This window comes from Trichechus manatus, unplaced genomic scaffold, assembly GCF_000243295.1.
Source record: "Trichechus manatus latirostris isolate Lorelei unplaced genomic scaffold, TriManLat1.0 scaffold00252, whole genome shotgun sequence".
Classification (NCBI taxonomy): Eukaryota; Metazoa; Chordata; class Mammalia; order Sirenia; family Trichechidae; genus Trichechus; species Trichechus manatus.
The window spans coordinates 1,886,325-1,896,477 of NW_004444188.1; positions in this window are offsets into that span (position 1 = coordinate 1,886,325).

The following is a 10,153-nucleotide window of genomic DNA, read 5'->3' on the forward strand; positions in this document are numbered from 1 at the left end:
AAAAAAAAAAAAAAAAAAAAGGAAGGAATACACAGTCACTGTACCAAAAAGAATTGGTCAACTTTCAACCATTTCATGAGACAGCATATGATCAAGAACTGATGGTATTGAGGGAAGAAGTCCAAGCTGCACTGAAGACATTGGTGAAAAATGATGCTCCAGGAATTGACAGAATACCAACTGAGATGTTTCAACAAACTAATGCAGTGCTGGAGGTGCTTACTTGTCTATGCCAAGAAATACGGAAGACAGCTACCTGGCCAACTGTCTGGAAAATATCCATATTTGTGCCCATTCAAAAGAAAAGTATCCAACAGAATGTGGAAATTATCAAACAATATCATTAATATCACACACAAGTAATATTTTGCTGAAGATAATTAAAAAATGGTTGCATCAATACATCAGCAGGGAGCTGTCAGAAATTCAAGCCAGATTCAGAAGAGGACTTGAGACTAGGGATATCATTGCTGATGTCAAATGGATCTTGTCTGAAAGCAGAGAATACCAGAAAGATGTTTATCTGTTTTTTTTATTGACTATGCAAAGGCATTCGACTGTGTGGATCATAAAAAAGTTATGGATAACATTATGAAGAATGAGAATTCCAGAACACTTAATTGTGCTCATGTGGAATACATAGATCAAGAGGCGGTCATTTGAACAGAACAAGGGGATACTGTGTGGTTTTAAAACAGGAAAAGTGTGCTTCAGGGTTCTGTCCTGTCACCATACTTATTCAATCTGTAGGCTGAGCAAATAATCTGAGAAACTGGATTATATGGAAAAGAATGTGGCATTAGTTTTGGAGGAAGACTCATTAATAACTTGTGATATGCAGATAGCACAACCTTGCTTGCTGAAAGAAGACTTGAAGTACTTACTGATGAGGATCAAAGACTGCGGCCTTCAGTATGGATTACACCTCAACATAAAGAAAACAAAAATCCTCACAACTGGACCGATAACATCATGATAAATGGAGAAATGATTGAAGTTGTCAAGGATTTCATTTCACTTGGATCCACAATCAATGCCCATGGAAGCAGCAGTCAAGAAATCAAATGATGTATTGCATTGGACAAATCTGCTGCAAAAGACCTCTTTAAACTATTGAAAAGCAAAAATGTCACTTTGAGGACTAAGGTGTGCCTGACCCAAGCCATAATACTTTCAAATGCCTCATATGCAGGTGAAAGCAGGACAATGAATAAGAAAGATCAAAGAAAAGTTGATACATTTGAATTATGGCGTTGGTGAAGAATATTGAGTATACCATGTACTCCAGAAGAATGAACAAATCTGTCTTGGGAGAAGTACAACCAGAATGTTCATTAGCCTCTTCATGAGATAGATTGACACAGTGGCTGCAATGATGTTCTCAAACATAGCAAATATTGTGAGAATAGCGCAGGGCCAGGCAGTGTTTTGTTCTGTTGTTCATAGGGTCACTATCAATTGGAAAAGACTTGATGGCACCTAATAAAGGCACCAGGTTTGGCTATATATATATTGTTTGAATGAATCTCCTAAGTCTTCATTCAGATGATGAAAGTCTGAAGAAATAATTTGGAGAAAATTTGCACTAGAAAAATGAACATATAAAAAAATTGATATACCAGGACCCACTGACATGACCAATGTGGTTGTATCTCACAGGTATTAGTGTTCAGCTTGCAAGATGGGCTTCAGAAAAATAAACAAAAATAAAATAAAATAAAAAGTAGAAATACGCAAGTGTTTGGTCAGTAGATGGTAAAGACCTTCAGATCAGCACATCTCACAATTTATAAAGAGAACCGACGGTTCTTGGTGCTGGCCGTCAGTTATAACGACGGAAAACATTTCTATTCTATGTTTGCTTCTTCACTGTGGTTCCTTTTAGTGATAATAATAAGGCATCCTAAAAATTATAAAAAGTGAACAGTAAGACTGTTCTTTGAAAGTTAAAATTTTAGATCAACAAACAATGTTGACATATTTTAAAAAAAAGCAATTTAAAGAAATGGCACAGTTTTTAGCCCCTTAAAGCTTAGGTGTAAATTAATTGAATATGTTATGTTATGTAAAGAAAGAATATTTTCATCAGGAGTGGAACTGGACAGCTATAGATGTAAAGAGAAGGCAGTCATAGAGGCAACTTGTAATGGATTCCAACAAAACACTGGCAAGGGAGAAAGGGTCTGATCCTAGGGTCTTGTGGGCAAGATCTTGCCTGTAGCTGATACACTTCACTGAAACCCTTCTGGCCTGGCCAGCTGGCGACTCTTGATTTAACTTCCTTCTCAACAAGAAGTAGTCTAAGTTAGATATTCATTCTGAGTAAATTCTGAGTGTGAGATGCATTGATCATACTGGTGTGCTTTGAAACTGTCATACTTCTCATCATAGAATGATCTTTTTTTTTTTTTGTCTTGTAGATCAGTCTTGGAGCCGAATGTACTCTTGGTGTTTTGAGAAAAATAATAAAATTCTGAGCCTACAAGTTTGAGGGCCAGGTTCTCACCTGGGATAAATTGACCAAATTAATGAATGACAAATTCCCATGTAGGTTTTTTTGGAGATAGCTTACTTTAGAGTCTGTCTTCCTTAGTTCAAACAGACCAAATGTATTACACAAAGTTGCTAATTTTCAGCAAAACCGTTATTGTATCAGTGAAAGTAAACACTCTTGTAGTGGCCCCTACTGTGTTGAAATAGAAGCATCCCCTCTGAGTTATAGAAGGATTTGATTACTGACACCTCTGGCTGTTAGGAGCCTCGTGTGGTTTAGGGATTACTCTGGATTTTGCAGCCTGAGTTCATGTTACAAGGAGGGAGAATGTCTGAGCAACCACAGTATACATTGACCTTCACTGAGCCAAGAGCTCCCACATCAGAGATGAGCATGTGCCCAGGATGGTGCACAGATCTGGACCCTCAATTATCCTTATAATTAGTGGGAATCCAACTCCTTCTAACTTTTCATCACTCCTAGTTACCTACGAGATACACAGATTTATTTGCCAGGAATGTCAGTTTTTATTTTCATGCTATGGAAATCAAACACAGTCACTATTCATTCCATCAAAAACACTGGTGAGGCCAATACCAGAACACTGGTGGTTAAGAAGCCCCATGGTTCTAATTTCCAGGACTTGGGTTTTAAAATCCCAAACACTTAATGTAGGAAATTCATATACGGTCTTAACTGTATAATAAACACAGCAAAGCAGCCTCAGTTGGGTGTGAAGAGTCCCGAGTTCTAGTCCTGATTGGGTCTTTGTTTTATTATCTATCAAATTAGCTGCTTTATTACTATTACAACTGGCGGTTCTCAAATTTTCACCATCAAGTTTCCCTGTTATTTCCCTTCCTTTGCAATTTAAATGAATTATTTTTACAGAATTTACTAAGAGGAAGCTAAATGGGGAAGTGAGGAATAGAGGAATAATATTTACTCAGTATCTACCATACTAGACACCCAGTTATCTATCAGTTGCTGTTGAGCCTATTCTGGCTCCTGGCAACCCCTTGCATGTCAGAGTAGATCTGTATTACTTAGTGTTTTAGTGGCTGATTTTTTTGCATGTAGATTGCCGGGTCTTTCTTCTGAGGTGACTTTGGCTTGACTCGAACTTCCAACCTTAGGATTAGCTGCCAAGCACATTAACCATTTGCACCACCCAGGGGCTCCATTCCAGACATGGTACATAGTTGTTAGCTGTGTTCATTTCCATGACAACCTAATGAGGTAGGAGGGCTTAATCCTACTTATAGAAAAGAAAACTAAGTTTCAGAGGGGACTAGGGCACATAGCTAATAAGTAGTAAGTAAACTCAGGCCTTTGGGACTCTGAGCCCATATTCTTTCCACGCTACAGATTTGAAAATGAACTATTAAGTAACTATCACAATAATTTCGTATTTCAATTTTATGATCAAAGACTGAGCTTGCCATGATTTAGAATGTCTGATAAGTGATAATGCATTAAATGCTGAGAAAGACGCCCGGATGATTTCATATGATGTAAAACAACTTCAGTAGGTATAGAATTAGTGTAGATTGTGGAGCTAATGATTCACAGGAAGGAAGGTTATGTCAGGGATGAGACAGATCAAGGGGGCTTCCTATTTCAGATGGAGGCTGTCAGGGTTTGAATTATGTCCACCCAAAAATGTGTGTATCAACTTGGCTGAGCCATGATTCCCAGAATTGTGTGGTTGGCCTCCATTTTGTGACTGTAATTTTATGTTGAAGAGGATTAGGGTGGGAATGTAACACCACCTTTACCCAGGTCACATCCCTGATCCAATGTAAAGGGAGTTTCCCTGGGGTGTGGCCTGCACCACCTTTTATCTCTTGAGAGATAAAAGGAAAAGGAAGCAAGCAGAGAGTTGGGGACCTCATACCATCAAGAAAGCAGGGCCAGGAGCAGAGCGTGTCCTTTGGACCGGGGCCCCTGTGCTGAGAAGCTCCTAGTCGGGGGGAACACTGATGAGAAGGCCAAGAGAGAGAGAAAGAGTTCCCCTGGAGCTGACACCCTGAATTTGGACTTTTAGCCTACTTTACTGTAAGGAAATAAACTTCTCTCTGTTAAAACCATCCACTTGTGGTATTTCTGTTATAGCAGCACTAGATGACTAAGACAGAGGCATTCTAAGTTTTGTGTGTGAAGTAGAGCAGTAACACGATCTGACTTGTGTTTCAGAGATGATGTTAGAGATGGGAAATTCAATAATTAGCATCCTCCAATAACTCAAGAAAGAACTAACGAGATTCTTAATAAATTCAAGTAGTTAGTCTATACAAACTGATCATGGAGTGAATGTACTCATTTAGTTAGGCATTTAAAACATTAGAATAGCATACAGTTGGGGCAACTAGCTAATGTCCCTTTAAAAAACCTTTGGTCTGAAATAATTACACATTCACAGGAAATTATAAAACCATTAACAGTGAGGTCCTGTGAACCCTTCACTCAGCCTCCCAAAAAGTTAACACACCATATGACTATAGTCAATACCCTTTTGAAGGAAAAATATAAGTATATACGCACCTTACACTGTTTACCAAGTTATAATAATTTATCATAATTCCAAAGTGATCATAATTTAAATATAAGCAATAATACTATAAAATTAGTAATAAAAAAGTAAGTAAATTATTATAGATAAAAGGATTTGGAAGAAAAAAACCTTTTGAATGTTACATAGCAAACATCATAAAGGAAAAGATAGATTTTAGTACATGTACTTTTAAAACTTTTCTATGTCAAAAAACAAACAACTAATTAGGTGAATATCCTTGAAACATGATAGAAAAATGTTGATAACCTTGTTGTTGTTGTTTTTAGGTACTGTCCAGTTGTCTCCGACTCATAGCAACCCTATTATAACAAAACAAAATGCTGCCCAGCCCTGAGTCATCTTCAAAATTGTTGTTACCTTTGAGCCCATGGTTGCAGTCACTGTGTCAATCAGTCTCTTTGAGGGTCTTCCTCTTTTCTACTGACCCTCTACTTTACCAAACATGATGTCCTTCTCCAGGAGTTGGTCCTTCCTGATAACATCTAAGAAGCATTCTGGCTGTTCTTCTTCCAGGACAGATTTGTTCATTCTTCTGGCCATCCATGGCATAGTCAATATTCTTTGCCAACACCATAATTCAAATGCATCAATTATTCTTCAGTTTTCCTCATTCATGGTCCAGCTTTTACATGAATATGAGGCTACTGAAAATACCATGGCTTGGGTCAGGTGCACTTTAGTCCTCAAAGTGATATCTTTGCTTTTTAGCACTTTAAAGGAATCTTTTGCAGCAGATTTGCCCAATGTAACATGTTGTTTGATTTTTTGACTGCTGCTTACATGGACACTGATTGTTGATCCAAGAAGAATGAAATCCTTGACAATTTCAATTTCTTCACTTTTTATCATGATGTTGTTTATTGGTCCAGTTGTAAGGATTTTTTTCTTTATATTGATAAAATACGAGAAATAAATTAATAAGAAATTAACTGTACTAAGAAATTAGACATGAAGATAAGTAAAATTAATCCTGTGCATAATAGTGGCTTCAACTATATTCCACAGGAACATTTTCTCGAACAACTGTACTTAAATAAGTAGAATTTGGCATCTCAGCTATTGACAGAAACCTCAGAGTGCCTAGCACAAAGAGGATTATAATTCAATATTTTTTGAAGAAATTAGAGAAAATGGTAGCATAACTATCTTTATATATATATATATATGTCTCATGTGCCCATTCATACACACATTAACTTATTCTTCTGCGATTATTAACAACCAAGGCCTTAGAATGTGTCAGGTCTTGTGCTGAGAACTAGGTATAAAATGGATGTGGCTCTTACTCTTCTGGATTTTACATTCTAGAAGGAGAGAAAGATAACAAGCCAATTATCACACAAACACAATTAAAACTCTTCAAAGGGTGCTACTGAAGAGAGTTTCATGGAGTTTTGAAAGACCATGGTGGAGGATTTTTCCCAGACAGGTAGGTCAGGGAATTCCTCTCTGAGCAAGGGAGGCTTCACCTAAGGAAGTTGAAGGTTGAAAGACATGTCATACTAAATAAATGGAAGAGGGGAGGAAAGATCTTGCCAGCAATATGGACAGCTTGAAAAAAGGCCTGATGAGGGAGGGAGCATGAATAAGGACAATGGAGGAACAGTTAATGTTTCTGGAACACAGAAAGGGAGGGGAGGTAGGTATCAGCAGGTACAAGATGATGATGGGGCAGGAGATAATGGCCCAGCCTTGTATCTGAAGGTGATGCATAAGATATATCTGAAAAGGATACATGAAAAATGTTCTAAAGTTTCTCAGCAGGCAAAAAATGTGGATCATTTTTGACTGACCATTTGAGATACCTGTGTTCCAAAGACCCTAAAAGTGTGGAGCAGTCAGATCCACATGTGTTTTCTAGACTGCATTCTGGACTTCTCTTGCTCTTGATCCAAATTTGGAATAATCGGATATGGTTAATTTACTGTATAGTCAAGTTTCAAGATGTAACTTGTTATATAAAGAGAGATCAGTTCATGTCACTTCTCTGCAGAAAATTGTTAATTGATTCCCCCACCAACATCAGGGTGAACCCCGTTTTTATAATCTGGTCCCTGCTTAACATTCTTGAATCCTCTGCCTCCTCCTCTTTACTTCACACATACTAAGTTTCTTGATGTTTTCCCAGGGTGCCAGCCTTTCTTTTCAGGGCTCTCAGCTTTTGTTATATCATCCAGCCCCGCCCGACCCCTCACCCCAACTTCTCCGTCTAGAAATACTTAGCCATCTTTCAGCTGGGGTAAATCTGCCCTTGCAAACCTTTCTATAACCCTTTTTCCCCCTCGACACCAAAGCTATGCTCCTAGTTTCTCTTTACACATAGCATCTTAATCATTTAAAAATGTCTCTCACTCCAAAATTGTGATAGTATGAGAAAAAACATGTATGTTTACATTTATTTATGTACACTTGCTTAGCATCCTGTTGGTCACCTATTTTGAATTAAGGAAGAACATCTGTGGATGTATTAAAATATTGTTTCTAATCATTATAGATTCAACAGGTTCTTGCTTTAATACCTAAGAAAGTGAAGAAATTTGGATTGATGTAATATGAGTTGCAATTTAATGACTACATTATTTTAATATTTTAATGTTTTTACTCTTAAACTAAACTGTACATTTTATTTTTCAGAGATTTCCTTGCTCTATTTATGTGAACATAGCATTTTTATCTACATGGTCAGATTTAAGCATTTTGAAGATAAGGCCATATTTGTATCGTCTCTGTACTCCTAGGTAACTATAACATATAGTCATTACTCTTTAATTATTTATTGCTTTTGAAAACAGAAGGGCAGTGCTTTAAACGTGTGAGTTTTTTACATGTGATATTTTACCAAATTCTCCTCATATCTCTTGCATGTGGTATTGAGTTTCCAAACAAGAGCGTTTTTCTCTACCTTTTCCCACAGCCAAGCTGAAATGGAGATTTAACTCAGATTTTGTTCTTGACATCCCTACTTAGGCTGTTCTTAATAAATGCAGTTGTTATTTCTAAGCCAGTTGTTGTAATTATATTTTTGTTGGCTTTCTTCGTTACATTTCTTCTCCAGATGGTCCACAGTTTAGGTTTTTGGCTTCCCTCCTAATATCAAACTATAGGAATATTACACCATCTTCTTTTAAAAACAAATCTCAATTGGTTTCTTCTTTGCCGATGGCTGGAACTTTAAAAGTTCTCCTCCTGGGGCCCTTCATATCTCAACGATTTCATTATGGAAGAGAGCCTCATAGGAGATGGTGTTTTTCATTTCAGTCTGAACAACGTTCTGGCAAAACTCTGACACCATGGATTAGATTTTGACATCCTTGCTTTTATAAAAAACACATATAAAAGCATTTTCATTTGAAAATTCTGCTGAATTGAAACTCATGAACTACCTGACTCATGACAATATTAAATGGAAAACAAAGCCATTTTTTATAAAACAAGTAAGAACAGCGATGTGCAGTGGGAAACTTTGCAGAGTTTGAAGCTCAAATGTTAAGGCATTTTGAGTACGTGACTAAATTTTAAAAGACATCCAAGAGCACGTTCATTTGTTCAGTACAAAGAAGGTCAACATATATGTATCAGTTCTCTGTGGTTCAGTTTTCTTCTCTTTTAAAATAGAAATAATAGTAGTACTCATCTCATTTTTCCCCCTGAGGACTAAATGAGTTAATTCATGTAAAGAGCTTAGAATCGTGCCTGACCCCATCCCCCCCAAAAAAAATTCTCAACAAATATTAGCTACTGTTATTGTTACTGTGTATTTGATATGCTGTGCTATTAACTTTGTTTTTTTTTTTTTAATGCAAGCCATAGACTAAAAATTACTCAGTGTTTGTGTATACTTATTGCCTTTGGCAATATCTTCCCAGCTAATTTTAAAGAAAATGAACAGCAAGTTGTTTACATGGTCAGCTAATTTAATTTAGTCCTTGAACAGAGATGCCTCAGGTATAAGTGCTACTCGGGGTGAGCATCTCAAACCCTAGAAATTTAACTGTTAGGGGATAACTGGAAAATAAATAGAAGTTCCTGGCAGGAGTTAGAAGGAAGGAATGAAGAAGATGGAATAAGAGAAGCTCATGTGGCTCCTGGGGAGGGAAGGCCCATGAAAAATTCTGGGAGAAGGATCTCTTGTCACTGTCAATAACAGCCTGGCACCCCGTGATCTTACTACAGAAGCAGCTGTCTTCATGGCTGGAGACAACTTCCAGTCTTTCAAAGGAATGATTCTTTCTGAGCTGTAACACTGTTAGATGGCAGTTTCCATTTTGTGTAATAGAATCTTCTGTAGCTAACTGTGAGGATGGCAGGGTCTGGACTAGCCTTGTTTACCAGTTTACTCCCTGCTGCTAGCAAAGCCCATTTATTGAGCTGGTGCTCAAGAAACACTTGTGGAGTAAAAGGTAAATAAATGAATGTTGAAGGAATAAATAAATTCTAAACATTTGACATACTTTACAAAGAAACATGTTAAATATGTAACCAGTTGTTTGGCACTGGGGAATTTTAAAAATCCTGATGTTAGGGCAGTCCCCCAGAACAATTAAATCAGAATCTCTGGCATCAGAGTATTTTTAATAATCTTTCCAGCTGTCTCCACCAGGCAGCTAATGTTGACAACCACTGGTTTAGACCAAGACCAATGTAACTCAGTAAATGTGACCCAAACAAATGACTGATGAAAATGAATAAAAGAGTGCTTCATAGATTATAACATTATTGCTGGTGAATTTGGATTCAAGTTACTCCGCCAAATATTTTTGCCTGAAAGTCCAAATAATCAATCTCTGTATTTTAGGAAGAATAATAATTATTAATTCCATGTATTGACACTTTCCCCTGGGAGAATAATGTGGTAGTCTACTTCTGTAAAGATTTATAGCCTTGGAAACCTTATAGGGACAGTTCTACTCTGTCCTATAGGGTCACTATGAGTTGTAATTGACTCAATGGCAGTGGGTTTGGTTGGTTTCTTATTGACACTTTCTACCACCCTTCTGTCAGTTTGTCATACTGTGGTGGCTTGCATGTTGCTATGATGCTGGAAGGTATGCCACCAGTATTTCAAATATTAGCAGGATCACCTG